Genomic DNA, 25,055 nt, shown 5'->3' with positions numbered 1-25,055 from the left:
AGCTAGAATAAGTGCAAACAGATTCCTAGACTCCGTGTAGTCGCTGTACAATGGCCTGGTTCAAAGTAATGTCAGCCCGCATGCAAGTGGCTTTGAAGCACGCGGGCAACTGCTGAGTTTGTATCTCAGCCCCATTCTTCAGGAGAAGCAATTTGTAAAGCCCAATTCAAACTGAATCGGACACACACACTTCCCTCTCAAGGATACACAGAACCAGCACTGGGTTCATGACTAGCCCAACAGTCATATAGTGGTGCCATAGGTACAAATCAATACCTGTGCAATTGCAGAAGCTTGGAAAGGGGCTGCGATTATTTTGGAAATTATGGGAACCACATTGCGAGAACAAGGGGTGAGCTCTCACAAATGCTACCATTTGTGCTACTTGGTTTCAAGGCCAGCAGTGGTCCCCGTGATCTCCCGAGGCACTTGTATGGTGGCCACTATGAGCCTGAACATGATTTGAACCTCCACATGAGGTGGTGTATTATTATTGACATCTGTATCTGACACTTCCTCCAAGGAATTCGGATTGGCATACGCAGTTTCTTCACAATAGCCCTGTCAGGTAGGTTAGGCCGAGAGAGAGAGTGTGTAACTGGCCCAAAGCCACACACCAAGTTTCACAGACGAGAAGTTTCAATGCAGGTTTCCCCAGTCCTAGTCCAAGACTCTTAACCCAAGTTGCACAACTTCAGCCCTCCAACTGTTGTTGAACTACATCTTCCACCATCCCCAGCCACAATGGCCAATAGGCAGGGATGATGGAAGTTGTAGCCCAACAGCAACTAGAAAGGCCAAAGTTGTGCAGCCTTGCTCTTAATCATGACCAACCATACGTTCACTACCTCATTAGAGCAGGGCTTTTCCACCTCGTTTTCACGGGTGGTGCCACTTTCTCCAGAGAGAGCTGTTGCATGAAGGAGTGGGCAGCCCACTACACAATCATGCCTGTATTGAGAGAGAGGCTCCTCCAGTTGCTGCTGCCTCATGGAACCTCTGCCCTCCTTGCCCAATTTCAGTCTCTTTGAAGGATAGGCTCTAGGCTGCTACATAGCTGCACCGCCATCCCAACCATCTCCATTTCTGGTGGAGTCCGGATGGGCAACAATGGCACTTTACACACATAAAAAGTAATCCACACGGCCAAGTACCATCTGCCATACTGAGAAATACCACCAATAGTACTCTTACCACTGGCTAAAAAGGCAGTGTATTAAAGGAATCAGCATGCAGTTATGTAGAAATTGCAAGTTTTCCAGACATTTGGAGGTGGTACAGTTACCATTGCCCTTTATGCATGTTCATTTGTGTATGTCACACCGTTGCTTTTGGTCACGCCAATCCTGATTTTTATGCCATCTTTCTTCAATAAAATTTAAGGCAGCAGGCATAGGCAGCATCCCAGATTGCCTCCCATTCAACCAATCACCAGGCTATGCTTGGCTTCAGCAAGCTTGCTACATCACCTGTCTTCAGAGACCTGGCCTCCTTGATGACCACCGCAGCAGCCCTTTTTCAGGCAGTCACAGTTTCATAGATTTCTGCAGCTGCAATAACAGCACCAATGTGGAAATGAAACTTCTCATAAACAAAGCCTCTGTATGAATGCTGCTGCTGGGCTGTAAGCCCTGCAACTGGTCCCCACATGTTCCAGAGACACATACACAGGGGCAGCTGCTGAATTACTGGGATGTATTTACAATGATGCATCTAAGAATGAGAGCATATGAAAGTGTCTAGATAGTATGATCAATTTATAAAAAGATCAGCTTCCTCAGGATTCCACGGAGAAACTCAACGAAGGGTAAGTGAAGAAGCCTGTATGTTCATTTCTTATATAATGAACCCTTTAGGAATCATTTGTTGCCCAAAATAAAAATATTAGAGCTGAATTCCATGCAACACAAAGAATGTGACAACTACAGTGACAGAAAAACTAATTGCCCACGGGATGATCCAGCAAGATGGGGATGCAGTACTCTGCAGTTCTGCGACCTAAAAATGCCATGGGTGTCTTCCAAGCACAAACCCAAGATGCTGAGAAGGGAATAATAGCCAGAATGAAAAGAAGGTGTAGCTGTAAGGATGCCCAGGTTTCTGGAGATCTGTTTGATGGTGTAATGCTACTGTTGTAAAAAGGAACCCAAAAAGTGTGACATTGAAAGCAAGCTGCCCAATAAAAACAGCACCCGCAGCACTGCACTTTGTTTGAACTTCTGTGTCAGTGGCTCAGAGCTCTCCAGCCTGTGCACAGCAAAAGTTACACAAGCGTTCACAGGGATGGGTGATTTTAGTATGCCCAGGAGGTAGAGGAAACACAGCTTTTAATTTAGCAAGTAATGACACGCAGCAGAAGAAAATAAGGTACTACATCTACTCGAGGTAGTCACCTCTGAGGTGAAGGGTAGAACAAGTTGCAGTAGAAAACCCTGATGCCCAGATACCTCACGGGGAGGAAAGGGGAGCCATGTAGTTTGTCTGCCACAATGGGATGTCCACAGAAGGGGCTCATAAAGCAGAAAGGTTTATAGTCATATGGAGCCATAAAGAACACAGAAGCATTTTTTAAGAATTAGGTATAATCAGATAGGCACAGTTTTGTTGAATTTAATAGCCACCAGTTTTCCTAAAAGTTGTGTGTGAATGCTCTTATTTTTTCTGGCCAGCATCCAAACTGAAGAAGCACTAGTGCTGCTAGCACTAAAATCATTACCCATGATTTTTGTTGATCTCCCCATCCTTCTGAAACATACTGTGACTCGCAAAAATATGTCCTTGAGGGCTGCATGACCTTCAGGGATGTATTTTTGCAAGTCAAGGTCAACTTCAGAGGTAAAGGGAGACTGACAAAAACCACCCTCTACATAGCACAAGCACAGCATTAGCAGTCATCCTTCTCTCTCTTCCCCTGCCTCAAATGTGTATAGAAAGTCCTTCAATACAACTGTCCTCTCCTACCCTCCACCTTAAAACCAATCTTTTACTTTCATCTTTTGCTTCCTTTTTTCCTAATAATTTTTGAATAATTTTTCCAGCCAATTAGTTATCACCCATCCTGCCCCTTTATAATATCATTTCTGAATAATATTTAGAAATGGTATTATAGAAAGCAATGTTCTGAATATTCAATTCCCATTGCTCATTCAGGCCCAGAGAAGTCTCGAGCACATGCATGAGTCCTAATCACGTGCAACCAATACAGACATGCTAAGAGTAGGCATAATCCACAGGAAACCACTTATATGCAAATCCCCTTGAAAGTAACAGGTGTTATTTTAAGTACAGCACACTTTTAGTAGTCCTTTTAGGCAATTCATTCATTTCAGTTGGGTTTGTAATGGTCATGTTGCTGATGGATTTGTGCTGAATAATGCAAACTTTTCACATTCTTTGTAAGTCTTAACTTTATTGTACATTTTAAGAACTGGACCGTATTTTATACACTACTGTATATACAACTTAGACAGTGAAGACCAGGTGTTGATTTTAAACCTTGATCCTTAGGCCACTAAATATCAAAACCAAAATTATTGTTGCTAGCCAAATGTGACCAATGTATCAAACCAAGACACCTTGTGCCTGCTTATCTGGTGGTAAAAGTGACAGACTGAAAAACCGTAAATCATTGGATTTACAAGACCTCCGTTTTTTGAAAAGCAAAGCTGAAATCTATTCTCATCTTCAGCAATTTAAAGTATATTTATGTGTCAGGTGTTCCTCTCCATTGTCCTTAGCCTTTGTGTAAAAAAGTGGAGGGGTGGGTGGGAGGAGAATCAAAGTATGGTCTGTTGAAAACCCTGCAATAGACATTCTCCTTTGGTTGAGAGTTCATGCTGTTTTTGCTTATTTTTCAGAGTATTTTGAATACATGGCTATTCAGTAGGTCCCTTTGGATAGGGCTTTATTGTGGTATCAGGAAGGAAACAGAGCTGATTTTTGCAAAAGCTTAAAATGATATAGAAGAGATACCTTATCATGATGTTGCCCAAAATAATAATGGAGGACATTTTTTCTCTCTCTCAAACACCAATATTAGACTATTTCTTTTGAATTGTCTTGCTAGGCAGGGCATGTAAAAACCATGATTCACAACTATCAAGATGTGCTTACACAGCAAACACATTCAAATCTCACATTCGGGAAAAAAAACCACCACCAAATTAAGTGCTTGTAGATTTAAAAAACAACCACCAACAACCAATAAACCTTCAAAACAAAATTAATGGGCCTAAATATTAGAAGTTATTATTAAGTAAATCATGGTACCTGTAAAGCTTCCATTTGCATAACATTAATTCATGATGGCATGTAAAACAAATTCATCACGCCCGGCTATATAATGGCTTGATTTACACTGGAAGAGGAAAAAATCAGGACAACAAAATTAAATTGACAAGATGTACGTGCTTCTTGAAGCCAAAGGTGGTGGCGTTTTTTTGTTGTTTTTTTAAAGCATCAAAACAACTAAATTATGAAAAAGGAGGGTGGCAGAAAGCATCCCTGGAAGTAAATCACACACTTGGTTCGCACACACATACACGTCCGCCAGTTATTAATGGCAAGCACGGTGAAGATACTCAAGAAAATCATTACCATTCATAGCCACTAACAGCCATTAAATCTCAATCAATTCAACTTAACACAAGTGTACTTCAGGGGCCCTTACAGTTCCTTACAGATGCGACTCAAAAAGTCCCGTCTGACTTATTGCATTGTCCTCCGCACACAGAAAGGCCTTGCTAAGGGTTTCTCTGAAAAGGAATCATCTTAGTCTTTTGGAACTGATGTTCTTTTAACAGATTTTTTTCTTGTCTCATTTGCTAAGAAAAGGGGAAAAGGTCTCTTAAAACCCCACAGGTCGCTATAAAAGAAGAAAGAGAGAGAGATGCGCTAAGCAGACTTTTTGAAGCTGGGGGGGATAAATACTGAAAAGATTTTTGCTCTCTGCCAGTAAATATATCAGACTTCTCACCATAAGGATCTATTTTTTGTGCTACACAATGTTTGCTATCTATTAAAAAAAGTTTAACTTTCAGTCAAAGTATATCCTCAGACCAGAGAATTATCTGAGGGCATACGAGGCTGTTAGCGGTTAAAGCAGGTCTCAATCTGGTTAGTGTTTATATGGGAGATTACTTTGGTGCTCCGCGTATGTTGCCTTGAGCTTCCTGAAGGAAGAGGCTGGACCTCCATAGTAGAACACCTGCTTTGCAAACAGAAGGTCCCAGATTCAATCCCTGGAATCTACAGGTAAGTATGGGAAAGACCCTTGCCTGAAATCCTAAAGAGCCACTGCAAATCCACCGTGGACCATATTAAAGGAGATGGACCTTGGGTCCGATTCAGAATAAGGCAGCTTGATATGTTCATAAACATCACATGAGTCAATTAAAAAAAACCCTGATTATTTTAATGTAAGAACATAAGAACAGCCCTGCTGAATCAGGCCCAAGGCCCATCTAGTCCAGCATCCTGTTTCACACAGTGGCCCACCAGATGCCGCTGGAAGCCACAGGCAGGAGTTGAGGGCATGCCCTCTCTCCTGCTGTTACTCCCCTGCAACTGGTACTCAGAGGCATCCTGCCTTTGAGGCTGGAGGTGGCCTTTATCCTTCCAACTAGTAGCCAGACAGACCTCTCCTCCATAAAGTTATCCAAACCCCTCTTAAAGCCATCCAGGTTGTTGGCTGTCACCACATCTCGTGGCAGATAATTTTACAAGTTGATTATGCATTGTGTGAAAGAGTACTTCTGTTTGTTGGTGCTAGATTTCCTGGCAATCAATGTGCAAAACCAGTGTATCACATTTCCTTCAATTAGATCCCTTGTCCTTTCAGGTGCTCATCATGGATCACAACATACTACCAACATTCCTCAATACTTTTCTGAATCAATACAGATGTAAAACAGACAAAGGGTGGGCACTGATGGTGATTTACTATAGAACTGTTCATGCATCCATCCATATAGCATGCAAGGGGAACAGGACTGTGCTCACTGGCCTTGCCACCCCAGGTGTTCACCAAACCTATCAACAGGAACTGTGTGCTCAAAAGCTGCATGCATATAGCTTTCACCCATGGAGGTTGTACAGCTTTTACCCATGGAGGCTCTCCTCACAGGTTTGGATGAATGTGCGGTGGGTTACCTGTACGAGCAGGCACAATCCCACTTCCTCCTTCATAAGTTCATTTCTGCACAGGTGAGTGTGTGAAAAAGTCCTTAAGTAGAAATGTACCACAGTATGCATATTAACTATTTGCTAAGTCCTTCATCTGTCTCATGCTTCCAAACAATACAGAGAATTTTACCACACATCAGGTGCAATTACGAGCTAAAATGGCCATCTGGACCCACTCAGAGTATCTAAGAACTGTAGAGTTACAGACCTGAAGGTCACCGTTCGGCTTTCTTCAGTGAAGCAACCTTACTCAAATATTTCTAACCTGTTATATTACAATGTGCTACAACAGGGGTGTAGCTAGGGGAGAGGGGGTCTGTGTTCATCCCTCTCCCCAGGGGCCCATTGGAGTGAGGGAGATAATGAAGAAAATAAGGAGGGGTGCAGCTCGGGGGCCCTCAGGAGCTGGAGGCCCCGGGTTCTTTGAACCCATCCGCTCAGTTGTAGCTACACTCATGTGTTACAAGCTATAAAATCCTAGTTGGTCAAGGAATATGCAAAAACCCAAGAAGGTTCAAACAAGGGAGATGCCTCCTTACTTTAGGGGAAAGTGCAGGGTCGGTCTAAGCCCCCTCACCCCACCCCACCCCACTGCCAGTGGTGCTGCCCTCCCTTGCATGGTGCCTTGCCATGCCAAATGCCCCCCTTATCTGCCAGTGCACACACCACCTGCTTATCCAGTGGCTCACCACACTGCTGCTGCCCCCCCTCCTCCTTACCCAGTCTCTTCCTCAGCAGTGCCCCAGCACTACTGCTGCTGCTGCTCCTTTCCTTGCCTCTCTCTTTTTTTACCCAGCACTGCTGCACCTCCTCCTCCCACTTTTACTATTTTAAGAAGAAAGGAGGGGACCAGAAAAGTAAGTGTGGAAAAGAGGAGAGTGTCAGCTGAAGCATTAAGATGCTATAGCTCACCACTCTCCTCTCTTCCGGCACTTTCGTCTCCTCCCCTCTGAGTAAGGGGTGTTGCAAAGGGAGGCCAGCTGGAGGCTGGGTAAATACTGCCTTCTGTCTTCTGATACGGTGACCAGTTCGATCCTGTACTTGAAGACAACCAGACTCATTTTAAAAACTCCTTACCTCCCAGCAGAATCAATTGCTTTACAAGTTTAGCAATCCTCTAGCCCTGCCACACATTTAGTTTCCTGTGATGGCCATATCTGAGGTATCAGAGGAACGAGGAAACTTTAAAATACTGAATGAAACAATAATGGAAATAAACTAACACCCTTGTTCTTTCATTTGATGGCAGCTAGTTGATGAGATTCCTAGGAATGACTAAGGAAAGAAGTTTTTGATCTGATAAATCGAGATGCAATTTATCAGAGACGCAGGTTTTGAGTGGTATAGAAATATGGTAAATAAAATCTCATTTAGTCACTGCCACAAATCAGGATGTAGCTCACTGTCACACAGCCCATTTTTTTAGATGCTTTCTAGGATGCAATGGACGGTAAGCTTGGTTCAGATGTACAGGGTCCCCTCCTGACCCCCTGCAAGAGTGTAGAGAGCCACTAATGGGTTTGTAACCATGGAGGAATCAGCTTCATGACCTGACCCCTACACATGTGGCAGCTGTCATCTGTCACATTGTGATGGCTAAAAAAGGGTCCCCGTGATCATTAAATCCTGCATAGGCCCTGCATCTACAGTCAATCAGTGACTCCACACAATCCTTGCTGATGTGCAAGCCTCCCAGAGGCTCCACACACGCCTACAGATAATCACATTGGAGCTACTTTTAAGGTCTGAAGTAGGCCACAGTCCTGACATATCTTGGAGCAGTCACAAGATGAGTAGGTCAAGCAACTTTCTCCAAAAAACAAAAGGGGCGGAGAGGTTGAATTTGAATTTACCATAAAATACACATTAAAAATGACATATAAACATACATCAAAAGGTGGTACCAGTCTACCTTTAGTCTGATCTACCCTGAATCTGTGTTAGCTAGTACCAGTTTTTTGATATGTGTTTACGTGATGGAAGAGTCCTCCTAACAATGAAACAAAAAGCAGTTGCAGAATAGAGGATTTATTCCAACACATTTTGATTAATATCATTCAAGGAATATTTTCAGTGGACTGCCTGGAAAAGATACTTACTTGCCAGAATCCTAGGCAATTTTCCTAACCCCATTTACTAATGGATGGTGAGCCAATGTTTCTACTGGTATGGGCTTGAAATCTGCACCTCTGGTTTCACTATACCTCTCTGGACAAACAATTTGTTAGATCAACTAAAGCAAGTCACTGTCCATAGTAAGTTCATTAAAATGCTAAGATCAGACCAAAGGATCATCTAGCCAAGCACTACATCAACAATGGGTAGCCAAATGCTCCTAGGACACTAACCAACAGCGGAAGGGCAGAAATAATCATACTCTGTTTGTTGCCAGTACCTTGTAATCCGGGGTAGTATATTATATCAGCTCACTTTTATCTGCACAGCCAATAGCCAGTCTGTTGCATGAAATGGTCTGAACAACAGAACAAATTTACAGTGAAGGTTGATTATTTGACGATACACGAGTGTTTGGATATTTCCATATACATTTTGTGAACATCTGGAAAGCAATGTCATTCATTGGTGAATGTTGACAGACCACTAAATATAATCATCAGCATTCACAAACTTACATCCATATTAGAGGAGACATATTTTCGTGCAGTTCTAAAATTTCAGCAAATTTTAGACATCCACTGCAACAGATATACAAGTTATGAAAATGAACAAGAAAATGACTGCAAGGCACTCTGTTCAAGAAAAATGTACCCAATATTAATATATTCAGGCTAATGAGAAAAAACAGGCATTTGGATAAATTAATACATGGTGATATGATTTGTCTCACATATGCTCAGTTCCATTTTCTACACTTTTGTTACCTTTTGCAATCAAAAATGGGGGCTAAGAAACTCTATTGTTCAAAGTATTTCAGTTACTGCAGCAAGAAGAGCCAATAGTCGAACTAGTTTCCTAAAGGTAAACTGCCCCCAAAAGGACACTGGGAGCAAAATATAATCTCTGTGGAAGCTGTGTTTAATTACAGGATTTGAGACCAACTGGAAGAAAAGAAGCTGCTTTTAAACTACGCCACCTGAGATCATCCAGATACTAAAACTATTTGTAAGTTTAACAAAAACATTTGCATCATAAAACATGCCAAGACAGCACAGAGGCAAGGCAGATGTGGAATGAGCAAAGATCAGGGCACTAAAACAATTGGGGCTGTAAATAACGACTGGTAATCCGCAATCATTGCAACTTGGGTTTAAATGCCAGGCAACTAATGGGCTTCATTCTACTCAAAGGAAATACTTTATCATATGCAACCCTGTTAGCAGCAGAGTCTAGCATCTGACCCTCACAAAGGTATCAAAAGAATGAAAAAAACATTTATAATTGGGCTTTCTGGCAGGTCACACACATTATACAAACTTTTCCCAATGAACAGTTACCAGTGCAGCTGTTTTCTGCACTTTCTACTGTATGTCTTACAGTAATTACACAATGAGAAGGAATTTTAGCTGGAAAGGTGGGGGCACCAGGGAGGGCGACAAGGGAAAGAATTCAGCCTAGTGCTAAAAGTTCCTTTTATTTCACTGTTGGTTTTGGTTCATTAAATTTTCCACAGATTTGCAGAGAAGAAAACGTGATCAATAAACCTTGACAAAAGTGAACATGTGAAAAAGGCAAAAGAAAGGCAGAGGGAAGATAAAAGTGATATCCCGATTGCAGATTTCAGGGGCAGATGACCAGAGCTTTGAGTTGTTGAATAATCTGAATAGACCATCATTTCTTTACAGCTTTTCACTTTCTTTCTCCTCCTGACTGTTGGAACTCTTCACTCAATACAATAGTAAATGCACTAAAACTGGTTTTCTTATGCTAATGGATGGGATTGGGTACTCAGAGTTAAAACACACTTCCCACCAATGTGTGCTCGCCCTCTCCCTCTTTTAAAAAAAATACATTAACCTATTCAAGTTAACCCAAAATGTCAGAGCTTAAAGCTTATCTTAGACGATGCACAAATTAATGTGGGTTCTCTCCCCCCACCCCACCCCACCCTTCTTTCTAGCAAGGACTAGGGAGAAAGGTCCTGAATCTGGGTGAGGCTTCTTTTAAATACCTTTCAAATGAGAGAAATGCCTTGCAATCTGGAAAAACATACAGCACAGAAATGATAAAGATCAGCACCTACTGCTCAAGCCTGTATGACTCCATGGGTGTAAAGATCTTAGCAGTAATGATTCATTTAATAAAATTAAGTTCATTTCTTCATAAATTAAAGGGGGCAAAGAAAAACGACGATAAACAATGAAAACAATGGAACTGTCATTTAGGCTCATGTTCTTGTGTGTCTACAGATCTTTAAGACACCTCATTTTCAGTTGCACCCAACATCTGCTACTGCTTTTTCAGACCCTGACATACTTTTGGAAAATCCAGTCCTTGATGCTTCATCAGATGATCAGGATTAGCAGCAATTTATAAATACTGTATGAATTTCATAAACATTTCCTTACCGTTCCTCAGGATTTAAACTAAGTTACACTTTAACTACACTTCTGTTAGACTTCTAACAAAACATACCATCTTCATTAACAGCCTGAGTTGTGCATCATGGTTGCAACTATCTTCCACGTACAGTAGCTCCTCATTTGTGGAGTACTCCAAAATAAGTGGTTTAAACAGACTATCTTTTCCTGAGGTTTATCCTTGAGTATTGTCATGTGCTCTGGGCTTTCACACAAGTGCCCTATAAGATCCATAAGTGTTTAACAAGTGTATACAAGTGTGCAAGAGTATAGCCACAGATAATTAAATAAGATGTTTTTGCTAGAGCACTGTGGGTAAAGGAAGTAATTAACTCTAAGATTCAATCCTGGTCAGTTCTTTTCCTTTGAAATACTAACAAAATAACGCACGCCCCCTCCTCTTTTTTTTTTTTTTTAATATTTACCCTGATGTGAAGTGTATGTCAAACACTTTCCAAGTAAATTAACACATTGCGACCTGCTTCATAGAAATTCAGTTAACAAAACAAGCAGCTCAAGTGCAAACATTCACCATCCAAGAAGTATTAGAGAAGCCACAATTAGATAATAACTGCCTATTTAAACCTTTCAAAATAACATCTTTTTTAAAAGAAAAAACCCTCACACTACTTCAAAATTCCTTGGATAAGATCATTAAGCATCTACATTCTAAGGCAAGCAATAGATGGTTATTTGCTACACAAATAAATATAGAGTTTGCTTTCTTCACTAATCCGTACTGGAAACTCCACTGTGAACAAGGCACTTCTGAGAGTACAAAAAGCTTGAAGGATTTGTGTAAGTTTCAGGATGCAGTGCAAACAACTGGCTTACAGTAGGCCACCAGCAGTTGAGGGAGCCAAGGTAGCAGCATCTATTTAAGTTTCTATAAAACTCTTCACTTGTGGTTGGAAGGGAGATGATCCTTGGAAGCGATGCTCCTTATAAAGGAATAAATAAATGGTAATGTAAAGACATTTGCTGAAGTCAAAAGGATCTCAAGCCAAAACTAAATTAAAATGCCACTGCAGAAGGAGAGAGCATATCCAGCACCCTGATCCTAATTATTAGAATCTTACCATCCATCCGTATGTAATGTTTCCTCATCCCCTATATTGTCAAACTAAAATAAAGTACTATAAATGAAAATTAATTATAAAAAACACATTAGAATACAAAACATACAGCTGAGCTCACCTTTTACAAGATCAGACTAAACTAGTTATGTAACCACCCCCACCCAACCACCCTCAGTTTTCTTTACCTTTCTTTCAATGGCTCCTTAACACCCAGATCTTCACCTTGGCTTTGCTTCCCAGGATAAGGTCCTCACCCATCCCTTTACATGAGTCTCCTATCCTTCTAGACTGAAAGCCTGTAGGCACAACCCTCTCTGTTATTTTTACCTGTATACAGCAACTAGCAAATCATTAGGCACTTTATGAATAAATGCATAATAAATGTAAAGAAATCTGAATTAAGGGGAAAAGGGAAACACACTGGCAGCTTGCCCAAGTATTTCACCTGAACTGATTATTATATAAATATATATATATTAAACCCAGAATTTTATATACCATTTGCTGCTATCAACTTTTACTTAGCATGAACAGAGCACCACTTGTGCACGAATTAATTACAGCAACATTTCAAGCTTCAAAGTTAAGGTGACTTTAAATTCTAATTTGGTTTCTACAATGAAGGGTTCTGAAATGTATTGTTGATATGTTTTAAACTTTTATACTCCGCCTTTTCACAGTTATTTAAGGCAGTTTGTAATGTTTCTGAAAATGCCCCTCTAGTTTCTGTTCTATAAACAGGACAAGAGTTTAACTCAGTTCTGCAGCATGTGAGTGAAAGTTTTCATGACAAATATCCGCCCCCACCCCCAAGAAAAGCCTTCCTGATTTAAACCAGTATAATCAGGTTTAAATCAGTATTGGGGGGATAAAACACTAATTAAAATCTCATTATACTGATTATCCCAACCTTTTAAAGAGATCTACCTTCAAAACACACTGATGTCCAACTGCAAACATTATTTATCCATATGCATACAGCCCTTCTAGCCTACTCCCCCTCTGACACATGAAGAAAGACAGACATTAAAAGGAAGTTGGAAACAGTCCTCAGGATATGTTTTTCTTTGCAGCACAGTGGTTACATTTCTGGGTACTTCAAAGTTATATGCTTAAGGCAACAAAAGGATTCAAGATCAAGTGAATCTTCCTCCACACCTTGCTTTAAAGATTATCTTTTTTTACAAACACACACCAGAGGACAGAAAGTTCACTGAAGAGAATAAGTTGAAAATTTGCTGATTTTCCATCTTCTCAAAATTATGGGTAGGTTACCTAACAACTTCTGGAAACTTGCCTTCATTTTAATTGCCCCACAAAAAGTTCCACTGAGGGTAATTTGTGGGGGAGGGGAAACCTTGCCAGATGTGAAGTTATACTCAATGTGCCATTTATTTTGAGGACCAGTCAAAGTTTGACAGGTGTCAAAGTTTCCAGGCACTCTGGCCAAAATGCAAATCACTTCAGGCAGTCATCAAGATTTTTTTTTTTTTAATCCAGCACAGAGGCTACTGCAAGAGTAATATTCAACAATCAACATGGATTTCATAAAGTTGAAAAAGGTTCATTTTAATTTAGTTGACTTCCTTTTCCAGGAGGAAAGTAGGCAGAATAATTTGTTTTCTTGCAAAACAAAAAAAGAAAATGTGCACGTTTGTTCTAAGCCCCCTTAAAAAAACTGTTTCCCTCTTACATCTAAGGTAGCTAGAACAAGCAGATCAAATCAGTAAGTCTTTACAAGAAATCAGTCTTTTCCACTTCTGTATATTTTGGATTTCACAGTTTATTTACTCTTCTCTTTTGGCACTGGGTCCATGAGACATGCCAATACAATATTTGTTTAAATGCTATTTTATGCAGCATGCGAGAGCAACGTTTACTTTCAAATTCTTGGACATCCCTAGAGACCCAATTGCGTAAAAATGAGAGAAAGTTTTACAACTGCTCTTTTTATCTATAACAGTCAATAATACATAAACTTCAAAACCCAGGGAAACACATGGGCTGCAAAAGCGTACCAAAGTATGTGTAAGATTTGAGAAATTGTATAAAATAAATCAAAATGTTTATAGTATAGATGTATGTGCATACACACACATACACAAAATGCGGCCAAGCAGTAATCTCTCTATGCAGATGTTTTCAGTTTATACATGGGCACAATTCAGTCCAAGTTAATCACTTCAAGTCCCATTTCTTCCAAATGGAAAGAGATAAGCATGCGTTTGAAGACAGGATGACTTAGAAGGGCTTAACTTTGGCAGGATTGTGTCCATGCATGTATATAATGCACACACAAAAACCCACAAGTAAAGCTAGAACCCACATACATCTTGCCAAACGTTACTTGTTAAATGTATTATTTTGATGGTTCTGTACAATATTTTGTTTGTGGTACTTATGATTAAAGATGACCAGCAGTTTTGTAAAGTTTTGTGTGTGAGGGGAAATTAAGTGAGGGTTATATTAACTTCATAGCATTTCCTAACATAATTTCACCATCTGTCAGAGACTAGTATAAGTAGTCTGTCTATTTTGGAACACTGCAGATCCTCATACCCTTTTGGGGTACCATATCTACACAGTGTCCCTATCTTTTGGTAATATTCACAGAGAAAATGTGAAAGATCTGTGTTTGTTCCCCCACCCCCTTTTCAAAAATGGTATTAGCAATACCACTTTGCAATACCACTTGAAAGCCATGAAATAACCTTCCTTTCCAACTTTGGGGGAGTGTCGGCAACAGTACATTCAACAGGGCAAGCCCAATGCATCCTTGATCCCAGCTATACACAAGCCTAAGGGCAGGAGAAGCAGCTTAGGTAAGTATTTCAGGCAAGCCCAATGCAGTTCTGCCAAGGCTGGAAAAAATATCTAACCTGAAAACCCACAACAAATGACAGCAATTGAGTGTATCTGAGTATGTATAAGGCATCCAAGACGAGTCGATTCTTTTCCTTTCACGATTGTTTCCAGGTCTTTGGGTTCTAGGGAAAAGAAACCCCTTCAGCTCTCCAAATCCTTAATAGGATTGGCGCCCAGCTCACTCCAAGCCGCTCCCCATCACACAGGGATCAAGTTGCAGAGGTGGATTTTTGAAATTCCTTCGCAAATATACTTGCTGAAAGATTGCTTTGGGGCGCGGGGGGGGGGGAGAAAGAAGGGGTTGGAGGAAGATGATCACCAGGAGCAAGTCAAATCCTGCCGCCCGCTCCCCGCATCCGTACACACCTCTCTAAAGACGTTGAGGATGCAAATGCAAAAACACATCTTCCTTAAAGCAAATCTTCGGCTGGCCGCCTCGGGTGCAAGAAGTTGCAGAAGAGTGGCTGTCACTTTTCCTTAAGTTCTGCTGCCCCAGCACGTTACTGCCTTGCCCTTGGAAGGCTCTCCCCCCGCCCCGCCCGCGCGCCAATACATTCATGCACACACACAGACACACACACACCCGGATTCTACAGAAATATACGTGCGCGCGTGCACATACACACAGAGACACGTTCAAGATATTATAGGAAAATACCTGCAGCGGTTTGCAGTGAACGTGTGGAGCGGGAAATAGCCCGCATGCTATGTCTGCCAGTACCAAGCCGGAGGGTGGGGGAGAGTGGTAGCTACTCGAAAATGAGAAGAGCAGTCTCCTTCCCTTCCCACCCACCCAACCCCATCACGTCGCAGCCCGTGGAGATGTGTGGATTCAACAGGCACAACGCTGACAAACTGGAGGGAAACCCCTTCCATCCTGGGTATTGAGCAGCACTGGGGCAATCCGTCTCCCTCCCGCTCCCGCCGCCCCGGGAGGGATTCTCCCCTGGCCCCACATTCCCGCCGAGCGCCCACCGGCCTTTCTCCCACCGCGGCCAGCAAAGCGAGTCTGCTCCTCTCCTATCTCTGCTCCTCCTCCCGTCCCGCCCGCCCTCCGGCCGAGTTGCACCAGGCAGGGAAGTGAGACGCCGCTCCACAAAGTTCCCGCAAGGAAGGCACCTCGCTCGGCACACGCGCTGCCACCACCAGGGCAGCAGGGCTCCCGGCTGCGAGGCAAACCACGGGACCCCGCCGCTTCCCAACTTCTGCCGTCAAGGGGGCGGGAAAGCGTGTGTGCGCGGATGTCCAAAGCGAGGTGTGGGGGGCAGGCAGTTTAAGGCCCGCCAGGCGCATCCCAGCCGCCCTCTGGCACGCCGAAACACTCCACGGAGCGAGGAAAGTAACCCGGGCAAGGGCGGGGGAGGAGAGAAAGAGCGAGAAGCAACTTTACCCAAAGAGGAGAAGTTCTCTTCTTCACGCGGCCAGCGACTGCTCCGGCTCAGGACTGCGCATCCAGCTCCCCATCATCCGCTGCAGGGCTGGCTGGGAGGGGGCGTCGTTTGTCGTCCTTCCCTTTTGTGCCTCCTTTCCTACCCCTTCGCGAAAAGCGGCAGCACCAGCTGCTGCTGCTACCACCAAAAATCCCGGCTGCGGCTTCCCCTTCCTCCGGCGCGAAGGCTCCTTGAGGATCGTCCGGGAAGGAGAGGGAGAGTTTTAAAAACTGTGGGGAGCTTCGGGGCGGCTAGCGCCTTCCTCCTCCTCTGCCATCCATCATCCCGACGCAGGACATCAACACACGCACATACACACGCGCCCGAGAGGAGAAGTTAAGGGAGGCAGCCGGGGGAGGAGAGAGAGGCGATTTGTTTTCGCCCACCGCCACTAGAGGAAAGTTAAAAAAGAAGGAGCGGAGAGAGGGTGGGGGGGGGGCAAGGGGGAGGGAAAAGGAAACTTCTCTCCCACACTTTTGAGACCCAGTTGGGGTTTGTTAACTCGAGTCAGATGATCTCCGGAGTCCAAATCCATTGACTGATCTGTTTTCATTCTAATCCGCAACTGCTCCTCCTCTTTCTGCGCCTCCTCCCCGCCCTTACTCAATTGCACCATTAGCTGCTCCAGATAGGCTGGGCTTTCTCGCAAACCCGAGTGGGGAAAAGGAGGTGCAGCGTGCGAGGAGTGATGGAGGAGGCGAGTGAGGATCGGAGATTGCCACAGCCGGTGCACGTTGCTCCCTCAGAAGGGAGAAGAGTCGTGAGGAGATCTCTCTCGATCTCCCCCTCACACACCCCTCTGGGCCACCTAGCCACAAACTTGCTGGTCAAAACCCCTCAGCAACTGTGCTGTCAGCTCCTGCATCAGGAATGTTGGTGTGATCAGGCTCCCACAGTAAGTTAGTAGTGGTGCTTATAGATACGGATACAGCATTTCCAAGACAAAGGGCAGGGCTTTCTGGGCCCATTCCTACATTTCTGCAGTGGCATGGCTGGTTGCTGTTGAAATTCATTTCTTGTGGTCAAGATATTGCTTGGCTGAAGAAGTGTTGATGAACTGATCGTCCATGCAAGTTGGCTGAATCCTGAGGTTTCACCCCACTTGACCAGTTCGGTTAACTTTTAGCCAGTGGTGTGGCTGGCATGGCTGTTTATCATGTGATCCAAGGCCAGCCCCACATAGGAAGCTGATTCAAAGGTGTCCACAGTCATGTGATGTACAGTACCTGGTCCCGGCCATACAGAAGTGGTTTTTTTGAGACATTCTCTGCTGTAGGAATACTTGAGCTGATTCACAACAGACTTAGTTGAAAGGGAATAATACTGTGATGAGCATCTAAGGATTCAGATAAAAAGTTTAGGTGGTGATTGAAAGGGTGTTCCTAGATGTGAAAGTGCAGTCATGCCTCAGACAAGTGGAGAAGGCCTGTCCCTCAGCTGTCATTCAGAATGTGCAGAAATGAAAGCATGATTGCTCTGGTACATGATTTGCTGCTTGTACATGCTGAAGTTCTGCAAAGCTTAACCAGATGAGATGTGTATGTGTATGTGCATGTGCATAACCATTTGGTTATGTCAGTATGAGCTGAAATAGCAATGAGGACTGAGGCAGTCATCCCAGATCATGGCTCCTGCAGTACAGAGTATTTTACTTCAATTCATTTTTAGCCTTGCCATTTCTGCTTCAGTGGCACCATATGGAACTGCAGTATTGTGCCTTGTGGTTTTGCCTGGGGAATTCCTGCATGTGCCAGTGCTCCAGATGGAAATAACCCACATGTCAAAAAAGTCACCCCACATTGCCAAGCTCCCATATACTAAGCAGGCATATGAACTGGCTCTCACAGCAGTTGAGACAAAAGTGGTAAACCATGGTTTTCACTGGATTGTTACAATTATGTGTCAGTGTATTTATACCCTTTGGAAGCTTCATTAGAATCCTCAAGAACGTCAACTTTGGTCAGATATGACCATAAACATCTACTCTCTTCAATCACATAATACCCTTTTCTGTCACTCTAGGAAGTGGTGTGCTTTGGACTGGACTTCCAGGCAGAGGTCCAGTCTCCCGCAAGCCGGTGGGACCTCCAAGTGCTGGCCTGGGAGGCCTTGAGATGCTGAACATGCAAAATGTGGTATCTCTCTGCAGATCAGTGGGAAGTATATTATTCAGAATCTCTTTTTCAAATAAAAAGAGTTTCCAGCTTTCCCTGAGCATGTTCTGGTGTAAAGAAATTAGTGCATTGCAGCTTATCGGCGGGGGGTGGGGGGAGGCCTTTAGGTCCAGGCTCCAAAATTACCTAGGTGCACCTCTGATTCCAGGGCTTAATTTGAGCTATCGCAGCTTTGATATACAATTCTAGCACATCTGAGATTAAGGGGGAGGTTAGAGGGTATGACTTTCAGGCAGGTTGAAACCCTATTGCTTCTCATGGAATTAAGCACAGCTCATGTTAGTATCTGTGTGCATTCAACCCCTGCCACCTGGGCAAAGAGCAGGGGTATAATTAGCAGGTGGCCCATAGGGCTTGGGTCCCAAATGAATGACCCAGAGCCCCACATCTCATTAGCCACCTCCTTCTCGATTGGGGGTGAGCAGAGGTGCAACTCAGTAATTTTGGAACCTTGACCTAAAGGCCTCCCCACCACACACACACACCCCCATAAGATAAGCAGCAATGCACTATTTTTTTACACCATTACATGCTCAGGGAAAGCTGGAAAGGTGTTTTTTCCCCAGAAGAAATTATGAATAAGATACTCCCCACTGACCTGTACATACCACATTTTGCATGGACAGTCCTGCAATTTAAATTAGCTGAATGCAGTGGGCCCAAGCTCGGCCTGGCCAGCTGAGCAGCCTAGAACAGGCGAGCCACCCATGTTGTTTCCCTGCAACTGCACAATGCAGCTCAGGAGCACATGACATGAATCACGTGCTCGCGACACTCGCGAGTCGCACTGCACAGACACGGGGAGGCGACTTGAGTGCCTCACCTGCTTCAGGCTGCTCACTTACTCCAGGCTGCTCACCTGGCTAGGCCCAGCCCAGGTGCACTGCTTTAGCCACCATTGGAGGGCCACAGGCAGGCCTGATCGGCCCTCAGCGCTGTCGCGCCCCCCCCCCCCGCCTTACATGAGAGGAGATTGGCAGGAAGGCCGTGAGCAGGACATGGGCTGGATGTAGCCGGCTTCAGCATCACATGCTTGGTCGCTTGGCACAGACCAGTGGCACAGCCACCCTGGCCTCCAGGGGGGCATTGGGTGGGCGATGCCCTCCCAGTGTGGAGGACCAGACCTCTGCCCAGAAGTTTAGTCCAAAGTGTGCCTCTGGGGGTGGGCAGGTGCTGCTGCTGCTACTCCTGCTCCAGAAGCAAAGATAATTTTCCTTTTCTGTCTTTTCCCTAAAAGGTGCTGTGCTGGGGACAAAACAGCCCTAATCCCAGTACAGAACCTGTCTCCTCCAGTTTTCCTTTGGGGAAGAGTCAAATTATTCTCCATTATTTGGGGGGAGGGGCATGATTGAGTTTTATTAACATATCAGGCAGTATAAAAATATGATAAATGATAAATAAATAAATAATCGAAATATTTGTGGGTCAGGCGCTTTCCCAGACAGCAGGCTTTACCGTGGGTTTTCTGTGAGGCTTTACTGCAAGTTCAAAGTTGCCAAAAAAAAAACCCGACACAAAAAGTGGGGTTTTTTACCCTGGATATAAATCAGGATACACTTTAATGCGCAATGAAAAACCCAAAGTGTGTGAAGTGCTCCCTGATAGCTTGCAGGGACTTTGGGGTAAATTTTGGCCGATATGTAAACACACACCTCCATTCCGGAAGAGATGTGAACTAAAAGCTGGGGGTAGAAAGCTTCCTGGGCCCTAGATCTTTTAAATACCTAGAATGCCCCTTGCAAACAGGCAGCTTTTAAATTGGTGGCTCTCTTATAGTGAGCATGGGGGATAGAAGCTGTCCTACGTCCAACCCAGCCTAGTGTCTCTCCAGTGTGAGTTTAAGATTGTGAGCCCCCTTGGAACAGTGAACCATTTCCCCATTCTTTTTCTCATTCTTTCATTCCTTTTGCTGTGCCACTTTGTGAACTTCTATTGAAAAGCGGTACTGTATATACGTATTCTTAATAATGGTAATTCATAATATGGATATTGTGATGCTGTGAATGTTTTGACATATGTTTGGGTGCAGATCACCCCATGTTCTGCAAACTGCTTTGTCAAAATCAGTCCCCAGTAGGTACAATTTCATTTTCCCCCCATTATAAGATGACTTTTTGTACTGCTGTAAATGGCCCAGAGATTCAACAGTTGTTGAACAGTTTTTCAGCAAATAGTGTTTGCCAATATGAGCTGGGTTATATGGGTTTTTTAATGACTTCAACTCATTGATCCATGATAGATTATAGATCACAGTTACTTGATGAGTCCATAAAGACACCTTGCAATGGAAAAATGAAATTAATGCAAAAGCAAAGCAGCATATGAACACTTACTTTTAATGATCAAAAAAGTGGCACCAGATCAACACAACATGAGGTCCATTTCAAGATACTGGTTTCAATAATTATTTGACAAGGTAGCTTTGCAAAAAATGCAGAGAAACTCCTGTTAAAACAGACATGTCTTTCTCAAATAATATATATATAAATTGATCCCGAGTGACCAGAGTTGTGCAATTTGATCGCATCTTCTTTAGAAGACTTACCACAAATGTCTCCAGTGATCAGCAGCACCATGGCAAAAATTGAAAATGAACTCCACTAAAGGGAAATTTGAACATGTATGCCATGCTTCCTCCCATAGACTACCATCCCACATGTTTCTAGCATTAGAAGGAAGGCATTGCATTGATTTGGAATGATGTTTAGCACCTGAAAAATATTGTATCACAACAAATTCATCCGAACTGGTTACGTGCCAAACCAATGAACAAACCTTGGTTCATACACACCCCTTCAGGATATATATATTTTAACCTTGAAGCATTTACATTTACATTTATATTCTACTCTTCCTCCAAGGAGCCCAGAGTGGTGTTCATAGTTAAGTTTCTCTTTCACAACAACCCTGTGAAGTAGGTTAGGCTGAGAGATAAATGACTAGCCCAGTGTCACCCAGCAAGTCTCATGGCTGAATGGGGATTTGAACTTGGGTCTCCCTGGTCCTAGTCCAGCACTCTAACCACTACACCACGCTGGCTCTGGGGAGAAAAAGTGAGGTTTAGATTCTGGAGCAGGTAAGGCTTAAATATTAGAGACAAACAAACATTACACAAGGAGGGCCGGAACAGAACAAGAATGAAACAGACAACTTGTTCTGCAGGGCAATAATAGGGGAATATTATGCTTCAGCATAGTAGGGGAACATGAACTGACAGGTGAATACCACCCACCCCCCGGAATTTTCAGTTTCTAATTTTTTTAACTTTCCTCTTATTTGTTGCAAATAACTTTTAACAATATAATTTATTAGCTGTTTTAAATGCAAGTACTCCTACTTAGCTGAGTAAACTGTTGAGTTCAAAATCAAGAATTGAATTTTCACCCTTTAGATCACATTCAAAGTACTGAATCAGTTCCTTAGACTTCCATAAGACTTCCATAAGTTTGTTCCCCCTGCCCCCCAAAAATCTATATTTAGAAGGTTTTAAAATATAATTATATCTATCAACAATTGTTAGATGCACACCCTCCAATATTTCACAAATGAAAATAAGGTCATGCCTGTGGATGTGTAGGGAGTGTGGCCAAGCTGCCTGGGGGTGTGATGTACAATTCAGACTTCAAGCATGCCACAAATAGGAAGCAGGTAATCAAGTACATGCAGAGCACATTATTCACTAAAACAGATGAGCCAAGTCCATAATTTCCAACATTTTACAGGTGACAACAGGAATGCACTTGTAACTAATTCTCATACAAAGATTCCTGCCCAGCCCCCCACCCTTTATACATTTCTGAATACTGGATTCCACCTGCTATATCCAGCTCATCCTTCCATGGTTGGGCAACCTGATTGAGTGGGTGGTACCCTCTCAGCTCCAGGCAGCATTGGGTCATACAGATTATCTAGATCCATTTCAAACTGGCTTTCAAATGGGCTATGGGGTTGAGACTGCCTTGGTCAGCCTGAGGGATGATCTCCAGTAGGCTATCGACAGAGGGAGTGTGACTCTGCTGATCTTGGAGAAATCAGATCTACATGAAACCTCTGGGAGTGGTCATTGGGAGGTTTGGTGCAGAGCATTAATAACATGCTGATGACACCCAGATCTAAATCTTCATATCAAACTCATCAGGAAATGGCATATCTTCCCTAAATGCCTGGCTAGAGGGGGAAATGGGCTGGATGAGGGATAACAAACTGAAGTTGAATCAAAATAAGACGGGGGTGCTGACTGTGGGGGGTTGGGAGCCGAGATATGGTTTAGATCTTCCTGCTCTGGATGGGGTTACATTCCACCTGAAAGATCAGGTACATAGCTTGGGAGTGCCCTTGGATCCAAAACTCTCTGTGGTTTCCCAGGTTGAGACAGGAATGTTTTTTATCAGCTTCAGTCCATTTCTGGAGGCAAATGACCTTTAAACAGTTGTGCATATCATGGTAACCTCCAGACTTGACTACTGTCATGCACTATACGTGGGGCTGCCTTTGTATGTAGTCCGGAAACTACAATTGGTACAGAGTGCAGCAGCCAGACTGGTCTCTGAAGGGACCATATAACACCAATTTTAAAAGAACTGCACTGGCTGCCAATATGTTTCTGGGCAAAAGACAATGTGCTGGTTATCCTATATAATAAAACCCTAAGGTACCTGCGTCCGTGTCTCTTGAAGGTGTTCTGCGCATGCGTGGTGCACGCATAAAGGCATCCGTGTATGCAGGGGGAGCCTGATTGGTCCTGGCGGCACACCCAGGAGAACCAGCGGGCCAGGCTGTGGGTGGCCATGGTGGCCGCGGAGCCGAGGCGGTGGGCCTGGCCGGGCAAGACGAGGAGGCGGCTGAGGGAGCCGGGCGAGGCGGCGGTGGGCCCGGCCGGAGCCACGGGCGGCGGTGGGCAGCGGGCCTGGCTGGAGCCGCGGTGGGTGGTGGGCCCGGCCGGAGCCGCGGGCAGCTCTTCTAGTGCAACTCTTCTAGCGCTCTTCTAACACCACTCTTCTAGCGCCCATTAATGTAACAGGTTTAACAGTCACTAGTTCCCTATAAAGTCCTTAATGGCTTGGGCCCAGTGTATTTAGGAGAGCTTGTCATGTTGCCTATTGCAGACTTCTGGAGAGGTCCAGTTACGGCTGCTGCCAGCTTGTTTGGTGGCAACTTGGGACCAGGCCTTCTCTGTGGCTGCCCCTGAAATAAGAACATCTCCTTCTCTGTTTGCTTTTAGGAAGACCCTCAAGACACACCTGTTTTCTCTTTAATTGAATTTCTCTTTAACTGAAATTAATTTTAAACTTTAATTTGATTTTATGAGATTTTTTTCACAGTATGTTGTGAAATTTTTAATGTTTTTACTCTGTTGAAACTCAAGTATATAGCACACTGCTCTGGGCTCCTCGGAGGAAGAGCGGGATATAATGTAAAAATAAAATTATTATTATTATTATTATTATTATTTTTAAATTTTGTACACCACCTAGAGATGTACATATCAGGTGGTATAAAATATGATAAATATATACTGTGTACCGCATAGTGCCTTAATATTATGTACCCGTTTACATGCAGGTGCATTAGAAACACGCTGCATCCACCCATTCACTTGAAGGTTTAATTTCTAGACACTCTGGAAAAGGAGCTGAATTCTGAAGAATGACAGCTCTAACAACTCACATGAGAACAAAAAGTGAACAAGTCATTTCCAAGAGCAAAAATAGGGACAGCAATTTACCAGTGACAGATTCCAGAAAACAGGGACTGTCCCTGGTGAATAGGAACAATTGGAGTCTGTCTTGTAAGCAAATCCATTGCAATGAGGAGAAATCTGAAGCTAATTGGTACTAGCCTATCATGCCCAAGAATGATTTTGCAAATCAACTGCCCACCAGCTTTATATTATTTTTGTATTTATGGTATGTCCAGATTTTGTGAGATTTGCAGGAGCCAATCAGAAGAATTAGCCCAGCCCAAGCCAACTTCCTTGGGCTCTAGTCAAATGTATCAAGGGGCTGGTTTGGATGATACAGCCAAGCTGTCCCGCCTATCATGTGATAATGGACAGACATGTCCACTCTCCATCACAGTACGCATTCCCCTTTTTTAGCCTACTTTCCAGTAGGCTTATGAGATCACCCAGCATTGTGTGTGTGTGTCCCCAACCCATCAACTTTGCAACCCCTGGACAAGTATGAACCAAATCAAGTACAGTTGTAGAGATACATAGGGACACCTCAATGGCTTAGTTTGTGATGATGCCATCCGCTCCCATCCAAGACGACGGACACAAAAGCTTTTGAGGCACAAGTGGGCTAACTTGTGAACTGCTTAACCAATTTGAACCAAATTTGCTACAGCTGTGGGGACACATAGGGATGCCCAAATGGCATGCTGTGTAATGTTGTCATCCACCCCAATTCAAGATGGTGGCCACATGAACATCTGACGCACAAGCAGGCTAATTTGTGGACTGTCTAACTGATCTAAACCAAATTAGGTTAAGTTGCAGTGAGTGACAAACAGGGACACCTCAATGGTGTAGTATGTGATGATGTCATCCACCCCGATCCAAGATGGCGGATGTGTAGACATTTGAGGCACATGTGGGCTAACTTGTGAACCACTTAACCGATCTGAACCAAATGTGCTACAGCTGTAGGGCCACATAGGGAGACCTCAACGGCATCCAACCCAATTCAAGATGATGGACGCGTAAACATTTGAGGTGCAAGTACACTAACTGGTGGACAGTCTAACTGATTTGAACCAAATTTGCTACATCTCTATGGACATATA

At 43.6% G+C, this 25,055-nt stretch overlaps 1 protein-coding gene across 2 annotated transcripts in view; it reads right to left on the bottom strand.

Moving 5' to 3' along the window:
- GLI2 (GLI family zinc finger 2) overlaps positions 1–16,595 on the bottom strand; it is a 343,674-nt gene extending 327,079 nt beyond the window's left edge. Inside the window, exon 1 of one of the 2 annotated variants that reach the window (XM_053281674.1) lies at positions 16,056–16,595. The gene's annotated coding sequence lies outside the window, so the exon portion shown is untranslated. Of the gene's footprint in view, positions 1–15,323; positions 15,673–16,055 lie in introns of those variants that run through there. The other variant, XM_053281685.1, reaches the window with a different exon arrangement.
- Between the last annotated feature and the right edge of the window lie 8,460 nt (positions 16,596–25,055).

Source organism: Hemicordylus capensis, chromosome 1 (genome assembly GCF_027244095.1).
Source record: "Hemicordylus capensis ecotype Gifberg chromosome 1, rHemCap1.1.pri, whole genome shotgun sequence".
NCBI lineage: Eukaryota > Metazoa > Chordata > Lepidosauria > Squamata > Cordylidae > Hemicordylus > Hemicordylus capensis.
This window is presented reverse-complemented; position numbering and strand designations above follow the sequence as displayed.